The sequence below is a fragment of the Myotis myotis genome, unplaced genomic scaffold (assembly GCF_014108235.1).
Source record: "Myotis myotis isolate mMyoMyo1 unplaced genomic scaffold, mMyoMyo1.p scaffold_m19_p_13, whole genome shotgun sequence".
Lineage (NCBI taxonomy): Eukaryota > Metazoa > Chordata > Mammalia > Chiroptera > Vespertilionidae > Myotis > Myotis myotis.
In genome coordinates, this window is record NW_023416317.1 from 512,176 (window position 1) to 530,999 (window position 18,824).

Below are 18,824 nucleotides of genomic sequence, written 5' to 3' on the forward strand. Positions count from 1 at the left end.
GATATTTTCTAGTTAAATCTTCCCATTTCTGTAAAGCACTCGCAAGTAAAGGCTTCCTAGTAAATGAGGGCTTGGGGTTGGGAGCTTCTGGCCTTGCAGGTTATTCTATGGTGTCTGTGGGTTGTGCACGCTTGTAAATTTTATTTATTTATTTTTTCCTAGTTAAACTTTTTATTACAAGGAAAAACAATTTAAACAAAAAAAGATAAAATCTCCAAATCACCTATATTGAACAGGAACACTAAGGTGTTCCCTCCATATCCACCAGGTCCTCCACTACTTAGAACTTTGGCTGCTGTGTTCAAATGGAGAGTGAAGAATGATAGGCTTCAGACTTCACTCAGGGCAGGAGAAGCTGCTGGACAGGACACTTGAACTTTTATAGTCTGTGGCAATAGTATCATCCGAGGAAACTTTAGCCTGGGCTTTCTCTCTCTCATCTCAGTGCATCCTCACACAAGTGTGGGAGAGCAGTGGGGTCATTCCCAGTGACCCTAGTGAAAAATGTCAGGACTTTCATCTTGGTGGTTTCAGCATGGGCTCTTGGACCCCACAGGAACTCATAGCATGGAGGATCACTATTGGGCACCTGCTGGTATTCCAAGTACTTTTCCTGCACTAGAGCTTCAGTGATGAGCTTCCTAGGCTACCCATAGAGGAAATTATTCTTCCCAGCATGCAACCCAATCATATTCAGCACTTCCCAGATTCTCTCTTTTGAGGCACGGTTTCTGTGCATGAAGATTATGCCCAAGATTAATACCAGGAGGCCAGTCTTGGGCATGCCCTGGACATCACTCAGCATCCCATCGTAGGTGAGGCCTAGTAATGTAATGAGCACGTAGAAATGGCTGGGGGGGGGGGGGGGGGAGGGGGAGCTCACATCCTTCACTTCAATGCCGAAGACATCTCCATGCACTCACAGGCTGTCTTGAAGACCACAGGGAAGTGATCCTTGTGCTCTCTGATGACATTCTCTAGCATTTCTGCCTTTGTGATGGGCTCCTTTGTAGCATACTTGATAATCAGGTACCGCACCAAGTCATACATCTTATTTTTTAGCACTTCAGTGAACAAGGACTCAGGATTTGGTGGAGTCTGCAAGGTACTTGGATCCTCTTCTTGGTGGCTTGATAGAGTGACTGTGTTGGCAGTGGAGGAGGAGTAGATTACCCGTAAACTCTGAAAAAGACTAAGTATCCCAGTGGCAGGCAAATCCTCGAGTGCCAGGGGTCAAAGGAGAGAGAGGAGAATGAGGTGTTGGTACTGGTGGCTTCTTCCTCTTCAGCGATGGGAACCTGTAACCCTACCAGGCTCTGTGCCTCTCTTGGGGCCTGAAGGTCTTCCTTAAGGTTGCAGCTCTCACTATTCCGATGGTGAGGCATGACTTGTGTTGGGGACAGCTGGCCAACTGGGACCCACTGAGTTTAACGCTTGGCAGCACCTGGGACTCTTTCCTCTGTTGATCTGACGTTACAGCTCTGCCACTGAGCTCCACTTTCTTCAGGCTCTGTGATGACTGGCAGAGTCTGGGACTCCTCACCTCGCTGACCTGATTCTGGTTATCTCAGTTGAAGCCTTATCTCCCTGGAACTCCAAAAGTCAAAGTCGGAAAACAGTACCTCCAAGGATCCCCAGACTGAAAGCAGGCTCAGAACAGGATAGGGCTCATTCTGTTTTGTTCTCGCTTGTAAATTTTTTTATTTTTGGATATCTGTAGTCTGAGCAAATTTTTTAGACATATTATATAGTGGGTACCAAGCCTTATGGTGGCCCCCTAGATGAGCCAGTGAGTTAATTACAGTTGAGTTGGGACTTCCTTATGGGGCTCCTGCATTTCAGACACCTCCACAAAGATTCTTAGTCACCTAAGAACACCCCAGAATCGGACTGGAGGGAGGATGTGCCCCTTTATCATCAGGGCAGAATGAATTCAGCTCATTTATATGCATAGGTTTTTTCTTAGACTCTCAGAAAGAAATTCCATTTGAAAAGCCAAAATCAAAATCAGCCACCCATTTTTTTCCTCCAGTCCCACCTTAACCTGGGTTCTGTCAAACCTGGTTCCACCTTGAGGATTTTAAAACAGCTCAAATAAAGTCAGACCTTCTACCAAAGCAAGGGAAGGTCCTGGATCCAAGAGACAACTCTCCCAAGTTCACCAGTGGGCCCCTTGCTGGATCCTAGCACCGAGTACGGGTCCAAAGGATGGTCCTGGGTGAGCTGCTTTGGAATCCTGCCGTGAGTACACCAAGTGATGTCAACGAAAAAAAAACATTGAAACCTGTAAAGAATTTTTGTGAGTTTATTTGAGCCAAACTGTCGACAATTGCCGGGAAGTAATATCTCAATGGATTGGGATAGTGCTCCAGAGAATGGCGGGTTACATCTATTTTTATTCATTGCAATCAAAGGAGGGATGTAGGGGGGTCACATGAAATCCATTGGTGATAGATTATCCTGGGATTGGATAAAAAGTAAAATGATAGACACATACTTAGGTGGGTGCAGGAACAATTAACATGATAACAATGAAGGAATTTGTGGTATCTGTCTTGGCGCCCAGGCACATTAGGTTGTGCCCCAAGGGGTCCAGAAAAAGAGAAGTTACAAGTTACCCAGACATTTCAAGGGTATGTTATCTTAGATGCAAAAAGAGAGAAGCTCAGTTAAGGTAAAGGTTGACCTTGTCAGTGAAGATACTGGCTTAGGAGGTGACTACCCACCATCACTGCTTTCATTAAAGTTTAATTTCAGACCATCCTTTGTGGTGACTTTAGGTCTCTGAGTTTGCAAGACCGCCATGCAGGCCTCCCCTGAGCTGGTCAGGTTCGAATGTGGCCCCTTTCTTCCACAGCTAAGCACAGTGTGTCTCCCTTGGTACCCGGCCCATTGTCACGTGATTCTCAGTGTCCTCCACTGTGACCTTGGACATAGAGCAACTTGCCTGGACCACTGGGAGGCTGGCACCTGCGAGCAGGTGCGGTGGGCGTGGCCTCCGCCCACAGCCCCCCAGTGGATGACAGACGTAAAACCTCTGGGTGGTTTGCAGGGCAGCAGAAGCCGTATGTAGGCAAAAGGAGAGAAAGGCATAAAAGGCACCATCAGTGTACCTGACCACCTGGTGGCTCTCATGGCTGAAGGAATGAAGGGCTGTGACACGGAAACAAACATGCCTGAGCTTGAATCACCCCAAGGTGATTGCAAGGAAACAGGACACGTGTCCGCCAGTCCTGAGCTGTGGCCTGAGGGCACCCTGGGACCCGCCTGCAGGGAGGGGGGGGCAGTGAGGGGAGGCCAGGCAGGCAGGACCCGGGCCTGCGCCACCGTCACTGAGCCCGGCCACCCTGTCCGTATGCAGCTGCAGCTCACGGGCGGGCGAGAGCGCTACCCATGCGCACAGCTACTGTCTCAGGGCGGGGTGCTGTGCGGGAGACCGAGGCTGCCGGGAGGGTGTCTCCCCTGCTGTAAAGACAGGTTGGGGCTACCCTCCCCGCTCTGTGACCTTCAGCATCTCATTAAACTTCCTTGGGCCTCAATTTCTTCATCTGTAGAATGGGGGCGATGCTTTCATCTCTCCAGATGCTTGGGGGAGAGAATGAGAGATACCTGTCTAGGTCTCCTAGCACAGCACCCAGCCCACGGGGCCCAGGTCTTGCCGTTTTCTTTGTCCGAGTAGACCAGCCGCACTGAGGCCGGGCGGGGCCTGCAGGCCCCTGACGCGGTGCCTGTTGGTTCTGTGTCTGAGTCTCCCGACAGCGGCCCTGAGGGCTGGCCGGACCGGAGGAGGCAACAGCGCCCCCCCCCGCCCCCCTCAGGAGCGCCGGGGAGCAGCAGGGGGAGGGGGGCTGTGTGCTGGGGGAGGGGGGCTGTGTGCTCCTCCCAGTGACCGCGGCTCCGCCCCCGACTGCACCCGGGGGGCCGGTCTGCCGGTCCCAGACCCCTGTGTTCTCTGGTTCTGTTTATTGGGGTGGCCAGTGAACGCCCTGGGCATCACCCCAGCGAAGCTGAGTTCTTATTTCTGCTGAACCCCAAGAACTCTCAGCTAAAGGTTGAATCAAATCAGAAGCCCCAGATGCAGAGTTGGAGTGCAGGCCCAGCTCCCGGCTGCTGCTCCGAAGAGACACGCCCCGAGGGTCGGCTGGGCACCCGCTCCGGATGGGCACCCGCCCGGAATGGGCACCCGCTCAGGATGGGCACCTGGATGGGGTGTGAGCCCCCGCGCCTGGAGCCGCAGCGCCGGCCGCCATGCGGGGTGAGAGGCGGCGCCTGGGCTGTGCCGGCGAGGACCGCGCTCGGTTTGGATTCTGCGCCAAAGCTCCCAGCAGAGTGACACGGGCCCGCGGGGACGTGGCCACCGCTCAGGAGCCAGCGGAGGCCCCACGCGGAGTCGGCTCCGGGCGCAGCGCCCTCCCTGTCCCCGGGCCTGAGAGCCAGGGGGTCCCCGCGGGAGAGCCAGGCCCCCGGCTGTGGGCACTGACCCCTGCAGGCGGCCGCCCAGAGGACGGGCTGGTGAGACGTCAGCGGAGGCCAGAGCGAGGCGCGGTCACGCGCGGCCTCCTGTTCGCTCCGAGGAAGGGGTCGTCGGGGGGTCACTCTCCGGGGCGGCAGAGCTCAGGACCGGAGCCCCGAGGCCGCAGGTGCGGGTCTCCCTGCGGGGGAGCAGGTCGGGAGAAACGCGCGCCGGCGCCGGTGCGGGAGAGCCGGGTGCCCTGGGGGCTCCTCCGCAGCCGCCGAGCCGGCTTCTCGGGGCCCCGGGCGTGAAATGCGCGGAGGTTCCCGCGGCGCAGCAGCCCCTCCGCTCGGCCCGGGGCCCAGGGCCGTTCCGGGGGAGCCGGCGCTCGGGCGCTGCCGCGGGGAGGCGGGCGGCGGGTGGGAACGCGTGACCCAGCAACACGGGCGAGGGTGCCCGCACCTGCCGCGGCCTCGGGGGCTGTCACCGGCCTGCACGGGAGCTTCCGGGCCGTGGCGGCCAGGCCTCGCCCAGACCGAGCACCGCGAGAGGAGGGCCGGCGCCTCGTGGGGAGCCCAGCGCAGCCGCCACCTCCTCCGCTCTGCGCTCCGCCCCTGCCCTGGGCTCGGCCCGCGCTCCTCTCGGGGCTGACATTCCTGCCAAGGCACAGGCACAGCGAGGGCCATCACAGCGCTGGGGGGTCAGGGAGGCTCTGAGGGCTGCCAGGCGGGGAGCAGCCCTGGGAGAGGCTGAGCTGCAGCTGTGAGGGGCCGGAGTGGGGAGGGAGGCTGTCACCAGCTCTGACCAAGGGCCGGGCCTGCGTGGGGCAGCATTCCTGTGGACTGGGCCATGCAGACGGAGCTGTTAAGAAAAATGATCCAAAAATTTAAAAAAGGGCAAAATCGGGTCTTTCAATGTCAGAGCAGAGCGTTATTTGCCATCCCCTCCCCCCTTGAGAATGACTTAGTTTTTCCTGAGATTGAACCTTGGTTTGATTTTGATGTTCACTGATTGGGTCTGATCTCTGTGGACCAAAGGGGCCACGGGCTCACCTGACAGGCTCAGGGGAGGCCTGCGTGGTGTCTTGCAAACTCAGACCTACAGTCACCACGAAGGATGTCTGAAATGAAAACTTTTCAACTAAAAGCAGTTCATGGTGGGTCGTCATGTCCTAGGCAGGTATCTTCCCTGACAAAGGTCAGTCTGCCATAGCTGAGCCTGTCTGCTGTCTTTTTGCATCTACAATCACATCTCCTTGGAAGGTCAGAGTCATTTCCCCTTTCCCGACCCTCACAGCACAGGCTCCCTGCGGAGGCCGCGGTCCCCTCGGCACCGAGTGACCGGCTGACTGGCCCTGCCTGCACCGCGAGCGGAAGGGGGCGTCTCCTCACCGCTGTCTCCGCTCGGATCCACCCCCAATGGGTTTCCGTCAGCCAGGGCGTCTCTTTGATTTAATGTGTAAAACCAGGTGCCACCTGCCGCTCCCGTCCCAGCCCGTTGAGTCTGCTTCCCAGTGTCCAAGTGAAGGAGTCTTTCCTCCAGGCTGAAGCTCAGGTGCCAGCTCCCGCCTCTGCGGGCAGCCAGCGCTCCAGTGCGCATCCCGCAGCCGCGTCCTCCAGGCCCCCCTCCTCCAGGCGCCCCTCCTCCAGGCACCCCTCCTCCGGGCGCCTTTCCTCCTCCAGTCCCCCCTCCTCCTCCAGGCACCCCCTCCTCCAGGTGCCTTTCCTCTTCCAGCCCCCCCTCCTCCAGTCCCTCCTCCTCCAGGTCCCCCTCCTCCGGGCGCCTTTCCTCCTCCAGGCCCCCCTCATCCAGGCCCCCCTCCTCCTCCAGGCACCCCCTCCTCCAGGTCCCCCTCCTCCCCTAAGCCCCCCCCCCCTCCAGGCGCCTTTCCTCCTCCAGGCACTCCCTCTCCAGGCCCCCCTCCTCCTCCAGGCACCCCCTCCTCCAGGTGCCTTTCCTCCTCCAGGCCCCCCTCCTCCTGGCCCCCCTCCTCCTCCAGGCACCCCCTCCTCCAGATCCCCCTCCTCCCCTAAGCCCCCCCCCTCCTCCAGGCGCCTTTCCTCCTCCAGGCACTCCCTCTCCAGGCACCCCGCTCCTCCTACAGGCGCGCCCCCTCCTTCTCCAGGCGCCTCCTCAGACAGACCTGCTGACAGCTCCCTCAGCGATCAGGGGCGGCAGGAACGGGGGGCATGTGAAAGGGGGGTGTCCCCTGTGTGCCTGCCACCGGCCCGGCACCCTCCTGGCGGGCGCTGTCTCCTTCCCGCGACACCGCTGAAGAGCCTTTCTAACACCCAGCGCAGGCAATTGTCCACATTTTGGCTCAAATAAATTTTTCAAAAGTTCTTCGCAGGTTGGAACGTTTCTTAGGCTGCCTGCCCCCTGGGTGTCCGGGTGGCTGGTGTGCGGCGGGTGCGCAGGGACCATGTGGTCGCTGTTGGAAATCACTCTGAATTCCAGGTGGCGGCAGAGCATCAGCAGAGCAGCGCCCGGCAGGCCCCTGCACAGCCATGGGGGGAGCACGGCCCCTGCACAGCCATGGGGGGGGACACGGCCCCTGCACAGCCATGGGGGGGGACACGGCCCCTGCACAGCCATGGGGGCGGGGGGAGCACGGTCCCTGCACAGCCATGGGGGCGGGGGGAGCACGGTCCCTGCACAGCCATGGGGGGAGCACGGCCCCTGCACAGCCATGGGAGGGGCACGGCCCCTGCACAGCCATGGGGGGGGGCACGGCCCCTGCACAGCCATGGGGGGGTGTATGGCCCCTGCACAGCCATGGGGGGAGCACGGCCCCTGCACAGCCATGGGGGGGTGTATGGCCCCTGCACAGCCATGGGGGAGTGTATGGCCCCTGCACAGCCATGGGGGGGGGGGGTATGGCCCCTGCACAGCCATGGGGGGGTGTATGGCCCCTGCACAGCCATGGGGGGGGGGGTATGGCCCCTGCACAGCCATGGGGGGGGGGGCACGGCCCCTGCACAGCCATGGGGGGGTGTATGGCCCCTGCACAGCCATGGGGGGAGCACGGCCCCTGCACAGCCATGGGGGGGTGTATGGCCCCTGCACAGCCATGGGGGGGTGTATAGCCCCTGCACAGCCATGGGGGGGGGGTTATGGCCCCTGCACAGCCATGGGGGGGTGTATGGCCCCTGCACAGCCATGGGGGAGTGTATGGCCCCTGCACAGCCATGGGGGGGTGTATGGCCCCTGCACAGCCATGGGGGGTGGTATGGGCCCTGCACAGCCATGGGGGGGGGGGGAGCACGGCCCCTGCACAGCCATGGGGGTTGGGGCACGGCCCCTGCACAGCCAGGGGGGGGAGGGGGTCACGGACGGCTCTGGTGGCCTCTCCCGGCTGCAGGCCTCGTGGCAGTTACAGGCGGTAAAACTACTGCACGCAGCCCCGGGCCGAGCGGAGCAGCCTCCTCCCGTGAGGAATCAGGCGGCCCAGGCAGGTCCGCAGAGCTAAGGCGCCGGAGCCCGGCGCCGCGCCCCTTTCGTCCTGCAGGCGGCGCGCCGGGCTGCACTGAGCGCCTGCGCTGGGGGTCATGCCCGACTCACGTGATCCGGCCTCACTCTTGATGGGCGGAGCTTAGGCTCCCCATCTCACGTGATTGGCTAATTCAAAGGGAGGCGTGGACCTTGGCCATTTCAAAATAGCGGACAAGCTGGCGGCGGCCTGACTGGCTCTCACGCCCCAGCCTGGACCCCAGCGCCACACCCACCGCGATGCCCCGCCGCCGCCGCTCCCTGCGCGCGCGTCAGGGCCCAAAGGCACTTCCAGCCGAGCCTGTGCACCCGGCCGACCAGACGGAGGCGGGGCTGCTGGGGCGCAGCACCCCCTGCCCCCTCCTCCCGCTCCTCTGCCGCCGGCTCGGGGAAGACCGGGCTCTCGGTCCCTCCTCCATCCTTGGCTGCTGGCGCGATTCCCAGGAGGCTCACAGCCCGTGTTTGCACCCCGAGTCACCAGCGCTGAGGAGGGAGGGCGCCCCTCTTGCTGGCTGTACCCCTCGGCGCTGCGCTGCCGGGACGCACTCGCTGCCCGGCTTCCTCTGGCGGCTGGGCCCCTGGAGGGAGCGCGGAGGGGGTGCCTCGGGGTAGGATGGGAGCGGAGGGCCAGGGAGGGAGGGGTCCAGGGAGACCGGAGTCACACGGGCCTCCCCGCGCCCGGGTTCGCGCACCAGAGGGCTCCTCGCGGGGAAAGGAATGCCCTGCTCTCTGCGGACCCGCGTGGACATCTGCTGGCAGGTTCCTCCTGGCGCGTCCGTGCCGTCCGCCGTCCGCCCTGCGAGTGGAGAGACGGGGAGTGGACGCTGCGCGCCTGGAAGCCGGCCGCCGGGAGGGTCGGCCCCGGACCCACAGGCAGGTGTGTGGTTAAAAAGCAACTCTGAGTTGTGCCCCAAGTCCCTGTCCGCAGCAGCACGACACACAGAACAGTTTGCAACAAAAGTCTGGAAAAAGTCAACGTTGCTGGAGGAAGAAACTACTTGACAACAGGAAATGGCTGCCGTCTGGGATGGAGGACCAGCGGGTCAGAGCAGCGAGCAGAGCCCGCGGGGCACTTTCCAGGGATGGCAACGAAGTCCCTGTCGTCCCGCATTGTCAGCACTACTCAGGGCAAAGGTCAGGGCTGCATTCTTCTGTCACCAGTTCAAAGTTCGTGTTGCCAAGTGCTTCAACAAGCCAGTATTCAAAATGTCAAATTTTGGAGTAAGGAAACGTTTATTGAGAATGTGCCCACTTGAGAAGATGGGAACCTTAGAGGTTCCTCAAACCAATCTTCGGGGAGCCCAGAACTTAGGTATCCCTTCTGTCAAGAGAAGGGAGAGTGGGAGCAAGAGGCGACTGACAAGGGCTTCCATGACAAAGGAGTCCAGGGAAGAGCCTGAATCTCAACCTCTCTAACTCAGACACTGCTGATCTGAGTCTGGTCTTGAGGCTCCTACAAATCTCTGATAAACAGTTATTATTTCATACAAATTTCCCCACTTCTTAGGGAGAGGCACCCCTGGCAAATTGTTCTTCCAAAAACTCAAGCCTCAAGCAGAATCCCTCTAATGAGCATATCTATCGCAGAAGCTATAAGCCTGAAGGCCATTGGAGAAAGGCAGGCTAAACTTCAGATAGAGGGAGCCTGCGTTTCACTGGCTACTCAGAGAGCTGGAGCTCTGCAGGGGCGTGCTGAGCAAGCTCCCTCCTGCAGGGAGCTTTCCAACCTGCTGTGCTTCTCCCTGAGATGGGAAGGAACGGCATCTGGAACCGAGAAGAGGAGGCATCCAGGGAATTGGAGTGAAGACACAGACCTGGGGACAAATAGACATTATCACTGGACCCACAGCAAGATCTTACCAGGCCTTCAGGCTCTGTCTACCAGCATTGTTTTCTGGCTACTGGCAGACCTTCACTACCTTTGAAAGCCATTCGACCTTAGTAAAGGTGGGCGATGAAGCCCAGAGAAATGGGAGAGTAGACAAGTTCATGGCTAATGAGTGAGTGATACCTAGGAGAGGCCATACAAGCTCAGAGAGCTAGAGCAGAAAAACAATCCTATCCTACAACAGGAGAGGAATGCTCACCAACACTGAGAAACTAAACAGCCCTCCAAAGACTCAGTAACAAGGACCAGGGTGCGAGTAAAGAGGAGGGGTTGGGGCAAGGATGTTACTAAAAGATCACATGCCCAATGATGAGCCTGGAGGATTACCACCTGCATAACTGCCACATTCAACAGTCAGTGGTTTTCTCAAGTACCTATGAGGGCCATGTGGGTGCTCTAAGGTGGACAAACTCGGAGAAGGAAGGCAGAATCACTGGCCTCAAGGTTCTAGGTGGGAATGTGCAGGGAGGCCAGCCTAATCTGAATGAAAGATGAAGCCCAATAGGAAATCCACCAGTTGAAAAGCATACTAACCATTACTATGTGCTGCCCTGAAGATGGGACATAGGCATGGAGGGTGTGGAAGCAGATAAATATTTTAAAATAATAAATATTTAAAATTAGGTTGTCATATCCCAACTTTACCTGGTAAAAAGGCCATAACCGATGACTAGGTTGTGGGGACAGATGGACGCTGGACACAGCCTCGAAACAGAAGCACAGCTCAGCTGGGGCAAAGACTTCCACAGTAGCCTATGACCTGGGAGACATTTCCTTCCCCCTTTGGGCTAGCACCAAGGACATGCTCTGTGCTTGACAGCTGGGGATGGGCAGCTGCTGAGCCAGGAGAGCTAGAGGACAAGGCCCTGCAGTTTGGCTTTGGTCTGCTTTTTAATTTCTACAACCTGTATATGTACCCACAAACCTCTTCCCTTCTTCACCTGGTCTTAGGAGGTAACCAAAGAGAGGAAGATCCCAAAATAGGAGGTTTATGCTCACTGAAACCAAGGAACCTAGACTCACTGCTTCTCAGCTTATCCTCTCTACTCGGAGGGTGGTAACGCCTGTCAGAACGGTTGTCATCAATAAAATCAGGAAATGTGTTGGCGAAGATGTGGAGAAAAGGGAACCCTTGTGCACTGTTAGTGGGAATGCAGACTGTGGGGTGCAGCCACAATGGAAAACAGTATGGAGGTTCCTCAAAAAATTAAAAAGAGAACTGCCACATGACCCCACTCTTGGGTATTTATCCAAGTAAGTCTAAACCATTAATTTGAAAAGATATATGCATCCATATGTTCATTGCAGCATTATTTACAATAGCCAAGATATGGAAGCAACCTAACTGTCCATCAACAGATAAAGACGAGGTGGTGCATATATGCAATGGAATATTACTTAGACATAAAAAAATTAAATCTTACCATTTGTGACAGCATGAACCTAGAAGGTATTATGCTAAATAAAATAAGTCACACAGAAAGACAAATACCGTATGATTTCACTTATATGTGAAATCTAAAGAACAAAATAAATGAACAAACAAAACAGAAAGAGACTCATAGATACAGAGAACATATTGACAGTTGCCAGATGGAATAGGGATGGGCGGGCGAGGGGTGTGTGTGAAAAAGGTGAAGGGATTAAGAAGTACAAATTGATAGCTACAAAAATAGTCATGGGACATAAAGTACAGCATAGGGAATATAATCCTATGTAATAAAAGCCTAATATGCAAATTGTTCAACCAGGAGTTTGACCATTCACTATGACATGTGCTGACCACCAGGGAGCGGCGTGGAACATGGCGGGTGTCAGTGACGTGGCGCTGGCAGCAGGTGGCAGTGGAGGTGCTACTCACCGCAATGGGCCCCGACAAGAGTGGGACCACAGCAGGATGGTGGAACAGGTGAGTGGTGGCACCAGGCCAAGGTGGAGTAGGTGAGGGGGCTGCACTAGGCCATGGCGGGGTGCCAGGTGGGGCTGCGAGGCTAGGGGCTTGAGCTGGGGCCCAATCCCCGCAGGCCACCTCGAGGGACCCCACCCACACATGAATTTGTGCACCAGGCCTCTAGTCAATAATATTGTAATAATTATATATGGTGCCAGTAGGTACTAGACTTCTCAGGGTGATCATTTCATAAAGTATATAAATGTCTAACCAATACACTCTACACCAGAAACTAATATAATATTATATGTCAACTGTACTTGAAAAATAAATTTAAAAAACGAAATTAAGTCTGTTTTTAAAAAAGGGAGATGGTGACCCACCTTGCAGGCCCACCCAAGCTTTTTCCAGTGAGTTTTCCATATAAACAGCCAGTCTTGGCCCTGGCTTCACACTTTCCTAAAATCTCTCAAATAAGCAGCATCTGGCCTTGGCCTGCCCTATACCTCTCAGTAAGTGGCCCCAGACCTAGCACTAGTGGCAGCTGGCCTTGGTTTGCAGCATGGCCTTACCTGGACACCTCCAAGTCCAGCACAAGTAGCAGCCATCTGCAAATGGCTCTGTAGCTCATGCCAGTAGCCCTGGGCAGAGCACAGTCAGTGGCTGACGTAGGCCTGCACCTCCCAGGATGCCCACCTGTGCACAGCTTCAGAGCCAGCACACCTGTGGACAGCTTCAGACCACATCCAAGCACCACCCAATCACCTCCACAAGGGTCACAATCAAGCAGAAGACTCAACAGACACCAGAGTTCTGCTAAAGAAAGTCCTGCTTTGTGGGGTGGGTCCTCCACAGTGGTCACAGCCAGTCCTTGCAAGTGATTGGCCTTGGGGTAAATCCCTCCCATTGAGATGACAAAAGCAATCAAGGCTCAACTACAACAGGAGGGTGTATAGGACATATACAGGGAGGCTGGTGGTGAGGGGCACACCTGAAGTATATCACTTGGGTGAACGAGGAGGCTGTGCCACTGAACCCTACAGGACACCTACTACATAAGGCCTTTCTATCAAGCCCAGGAGATGTAACAGCTCTACCTAATACATAGAAATAAACAGGTTGGTGGCCAAAATGAGGAGACAAAGAACCATGTCCCAAATGAAAGAACAGAGCAAAACTCCAGAAAAAGAACTAAGCAAAATGGAGACAAGCAATCTATCAGATGCAGAGTTCAAAACACTGGTTATACGGATGCTCAGAAACAGACTCATAGAAACAGAATGTTTTGATGATTGCCAGATAGGAGCATTGGACAGAGAGGTGAAAAAAGTGAAGGGATTAAGCAGTACAAAATGGTAGTTACAGAATAGTCACGGAGATGTAGGCTACCATGGAGAAAATAGTCACTAATCCTATCTAATAAAGAGGGAATATGCTAATTGATCCTCATGCTGTCACAAAGATGGTGACACCCACAGCCAATAAGGAGGAGATATGTTAATCGACTGCCCCTCCCTCAAAGATGGTGGTGCCCACAGCCACAAGATGGTGCTGCCCAGTCCCCTTAGCCCCGACGGGTGGCAGGTGTGCGGCAAGGCCGGGTCACTCCACACACCTGCCTCTGGAGTTCCCCAGTCCCCTCAGTCCCCCAGGGCTGGCCTGAGGCATGGGCAAGCCTCGGATGTTGGCTGCCCAGCCGTGGCAGCAGCAGAGGTGTGATGGGCATCACCTTTCCCTGACCACTGGGTCGCCTTCCTCCCCTGAGGGCTCCTGGACTGTGAGAAGGGGCAGGCTGGGCTGAGGGACCCCCCTCCAGTGCATGAATTTTCATGCACCGGACCTCTAGTCCTATATAATAAAAGCCTAGGTGGCATCACGCCCTCACGCAATGCCTTTGTGTGATGCCTGTGCGTGACATCATCACAGATGGCTGCCACAGATGGCCACCCTCACGTTGTCACAAGATGGCTGCCAGGGGAGGGCAGTTGGGGGTGATTAGGCTGGCAGGCAGAAGTGGTTAGGGGCAATTAGGCTGGCAGGCAGGTGAGCGGTTAGGAGCCAGCAGTCCCAGGTTGTGAAAGGGATGTCCCACTAAACCGGCAGTCAGACATCTCCCAAGGGATCCCAGATTGGAGAGGGTGCAGGCCGGGCTGAGGGACACCTCCTCTCTTTACGCCCCCAACACGAATTTCATGCACTGGGCCTCTAGTATTGTGATAAGTAGAGATTTATTGGGATGATCACTGAGTAAATTATGTAATGTGTAATCACTGGGGTGTACACCTGAAACTAGTATAATATTATATGTCAAAATTTTAATTGAAAAATAAAAAATTAAAGTGAAACAAAATAAGTGAAAAGGAAGGTGGTGAGAAGACCAAAAGCATGAGCATTGCCTGAAAGTGTGTTAGAAATACAGGTTCTCGGAGAACCAAGATGGCGGCATAGGTTAACGCCGGAGTTTGCTGCTTTGAACAACTACTTCAAAAGTGAAACCAAAAAACGGAAGGGACATCACCCAGAACCACAGGAACGCTGGCTGAGTGGAAGTCCTACAACTAGGAGGAAAGAGAAACGCATACGGACACTCAGAGGAGGCGCAGTGCTGAAGTCAAATTCTGAGGTGCGGAGTGCGTGAGCGGGCTGGCGGCGGAGGGCGCGGTTGGCGTTTTCAATCGGGAGGGAGTCGCAGACTCTGAGCTCCAGATCCGGGCGAGTCTTTAGGGATCCAGACTCAAACGGGAGAAGCGGGACTGTCTGGCTTCGGTCAGAGCGAGTGCAGCTTTCTCTCTGAACTTTGCAGCGGGTGCTGGGACTCAGAGGCAGAGCCCCTGGGGACAGGACTGAGAGCCGCCATAACTGCTCTCTCCGGCCCACCCTGTTGATCCTGTGCGACCCGCCCCGCCCAAGCCCGGCACACAGGCATTTGCCGGATAGCCTCAGGCAAAGGCCAGATTAGCACCTCCCTAGAGGACAGAAGTTCTCTCACTGCAGACACAGCTAATTCTCATAGCCACTTGGCCTGGAGGTCAAACCCTCCCTGGAATTAGCTACAACAATCAAGATTTAACTATAAGACTGCGAACAAAGACCACTAGGGGGTGCACCAAGGAAGCATAACAAAATGCGGAGACAAAGAAACAGGACAAAATTGTCAATGGAAGATATAGAGTTCAGAACCACACTTTTAAGGTCTCTCAAGAACTGTTTAGAAGCCGCCGATAAACTTAATGAGATCTACAAGAAAACTAATGAGACCCTTGATCTTATATTGGGGAACCAACTAGAAATTAAGCATACACGGACTGAAATAACGAATATTATACAGACTCCCAACAGCAGACCAGAGGAGCGCAAGAATCAAGTCAATGATTTGAAATGCGAGGAAGCAAAAAACACCCAACCGGAAAAGCAAAATGAAAAAAGAATCCAAAAATGCGAGGATAGTGTAAGGAGCCTCTGGGACAGCTTCAAGCGTACCAACATCAGAATTATAGGGGTGCCAGAAGATGAGAGAGAGCAAGATATTGAAAACCTATTTGAAGAAATAATGACAGAAAACTTCCCCCACCTGGTGAAAGAAATGGACTTACAGGTCCAAGAAGCGCGGAGAACCCTAAACAAAAGGAATCCAAAGAGGACCACACCAAGACACATCATAATTAAAATGCCAAGAGCAAAAGATAAAGAGAGACTCTTAAAAACAGCAAGAGAAAGAAACTCAGTTACCTACAAGGGAATACCCATACGACTGTCAGCTGATTTCTCAACAGAAACTTTGCAGGCCAGAAGGGAGTGGCAAGAAATATTAAAAGTGATGAATACCAAGAACCTACAACCAAGATTACTTTATCCAGCAAAGCTATCATTCAGAATTGAAGGTCAGATAAAGAGCTTCACAGATAAGGAAAAGCTAAAGGAGTTCATCACCACCAAACCAGGATTATATGAAATGCTGAAAGGTATCCTTTAAGAAGAGGAAGAGGAAGAAAAAGGTAAAGATACAAATTATGAACAACAAATATGCATCTATCAACAAGTGAATCTAAGAATCAAGTGAATAAATAATCTGATGAACAGAATGAACTGGTGATTATAATAGAATCAGGGACATAGAAATGGAATGGACTGACTATTCTTGGGGGGGAAAGGGGTGTGGGAGATGTGGGAAGAGACTGGACAAAAATCGTGCACCTATGGATGAGGACAGTGGGTGGGGAGTGAGGGCGGAGGGTGGGGCGGGAACTGGGAGGAGGGGAGTTATGGGGGGGAAAAAAAGAGGAACAAATGTAATAATCTGAACAATAAAGATTTAATTAAAAAAAAAAGAAATAAAAAAAAAGAAATTAAAAAAAAAAAAAAGAAATACAGGTTCTCAGGTCCTACCTCAGACTTGCTGAATCAGAATCTGCATTTTAACAGCACCCATACATGACTTGGGTGCAGACTGAAGCCTGATGTGCTGGTGTAGAGATCGGGCCTCCTCTTAGAAAAGATTAGTGCTGTATTACTGTGGACAGCCATGTAGTCTCTCTGAGCCTCAGTTTTCACATCTATAAAATAAGCATCAAAGAATAGCATCAACCCAACAGGTTGTTTTCAGAGTGAAATAACATGATCCACATGCAGCTGATCCCATTGTAATTAGCTAGCTATTAGTGATAGGAAAGGAGCAAAGGAAGGCCAGCCATTATAGGCATGTTCCCTGAAAAGCACTGGGGGAGGGGTGACATAGGGGAGATGCTTTTTGTCAATCACACCTGGGGACAGAGCTAGTTGGTCAGGATGGGTGTGGCCCCAGCAGGTGCACAGGGACTTGGGATGTATAACCCTGAACACAGACATTTACTGTCTTGGTTCCTCTTGGCTCATGGTTCACGCTTGGCTTCTTGGCAATCTCCTGTGTGGCCTCGCCACGTGGACCCCACACGATGCACTAATGGCCTGCAGCCAGCCTGATGCGTACTGGCCGGCTCCACCATGGACAGGAATGTCTGGACACTGGCGCTGCTTCCAGCTTTACTGAACCCCCAGCTACACTTCTGTGACTGGACTAAGGGAAATGGGACTTTTGAAACCCAGGGATTTAATTCTATGGAAGTAAACATCATTCCTTCTCCAAGGTGAGTCCCAGAAAATTCTTTTTCTCAGGATATTGTAAGGAGCCCACCCCCAGCAGCACCCAGTGGGAAAGAGAATCCCCACTTCATCCACTATCACAGCGTATAGCACAGGGTCCCCAGATTGAGTGCTTCAAATAGCCTCACTATTAACCACATCATTACCTTTTGGCCACGTGATCTTGGGCCAGTCACATGATCTTTTTCCTAAGGGCACTATTCACGGAACCTTTGCATCACGTTCCTACTTCATCATAACCCACTTTTCTTGGCTTAAAGATGGTTGTGCAGGTTGCATGAGACGCTTCTTTCGATAAACCTTTGAGATAGAAAGAAAAGAGTCTGCCAGTTTCTAGTGAAACTCTGCTCTCACTTCCACCCTAGGAGACCCCTGTGCAGGAACTGCTTGTGAAGCCACAGCCGAGGGCCCGCAGAGCCGGGAGCACATGCTTCTGAATTCTCTGTCCAGGAACTCGCCACCATCATAAAGACAACAGCCTTGTGCTTTGACATCTACTTGGTGCCAGACACCAGACTCAAAGGCGGATCAAAGGAAGTACCTCATTCAACCTGCACAGCCATCTCTCCACTTCAAAGGCAAGGAACACAGCTCTCGGTTAACTAACGTGCCCCAGGCAGCGGCCCTGAGAGGCCAGCAGGGGCTGGCGCAGTCCGACTTGTCTCCGAGTTCCCAGGAGCCCTTCCCTTCTGCTCCATCGCCCCCAAGAAAGCTCCCTGCTCCAGAGACAGGCACGAGTGGCTGCTTCTGGGTATCGAATGTCTGTTTTAATACAGGGCATTCATTTTATTATTGTTCTTTTTTTTTGTCAATTTGCATATTACCATTTTATTTTATAGGATTATTGCTGGGGTCCAACCCCAGCAGGTCGAGGGGTCCCCAAAGGTGTGGACTGAGTCGGCGAAGAAGGAATGACACGGAGACAGCGTTCAGTTGATCAGCAGCCTAGCCAGGATCTCTAGCCAAGTTCTGGTCAGGATCTCCAGTGAAGTTCTGGTTAGGATCTCCAGCCAGGTTCTGTGTCCATGTTCTCTTGCTAGGTTCTCCAGCCAGGTTCTGTCCAGGTTCTGTCCAGGTTCTCCAGCCAGGTTCAGTCACCAGGTTCTAGTCAGGTTCTCTTGCCAATTTCTGTAGTCAGGTTCAGTCCAGGATATTTGCCATGTTCTCTCGCTAGGTTCTGTCTCTAGGTTCTGTAGTCAGGTTCAGTCCAGGATATTTGCCATGTTCTCTCGCTAGGTTCTGTCTCTAGGTTCTGTGGCCAGTTTCTGTCCAGGATCTTTTGCCATGTTCTCCCCAGCGAAGTTCTTCTGTCTCTAGGTTCTGTGTAGGTTCTGTGTCTAGGTTCTGTGTCTATTATTGTTCTTTAAATTCTACAAATACGTTTTCACACACACACATCTGTATACATCAAATATTGTGTAACCAGAACTTAAAAACAAATAGAGCCAGCACCGGTTTGGCTCTGTGGATAGAGCGTCGGCCTGCGGACTGAAGGGTCCCAGGTTCGATTCCGGTCAGGGGCATGTACCTTGGTTGCGGGCACATCCCCAGTGGGGAGTGTGCAGGAGGCAGCTGATCGATGTTTCTCTCTCATCGATGTTTCTGGCTCTCTATCCCTCTCCCTTCCTCTCTGTAAAAAGTCAATAAAATATATTTTTTAAAAAACCCAAATAAACAAACAAACAAAAAAACAAATAGAAAGTAATAATAAAAGGGGAGTTTTGTAGGTGTTTGACTTGAACCCAGGAGTGGTCTCAGGGCAGGAAGCAGGGAGCCTGGACTTGACATAAGAGCAGGGAAGCCCCTGGGTTTAACCAGGGAGCCCACGGCAGCACCTTGACTCCAGACCAGCAAGCTTATACCCAGCAGGACCTGAGGGGCCAGTGAGAGTGGGGCCTAACATGTAGAAATGTTTCTGAAATGAGGCCATAAAGAAAATATTTGTCTTGTTTCACACGTCCCCG

At 53.9% G+C, this 18,824-nt stretch overlaps 1 pseudogene; it reads right to left on the reverse strand.

Annotated features, from left to right (window-relative positions):
- Nucleotides 1–336: 336 nt before the first annotated feature.
- LOC118668552 lies at nucleotides 337–1,385 on the reverse strand (annotated as a pseudogene).
- Nucleotides 1,386–18,824: the final 17,439 nt, after the last annotated feature.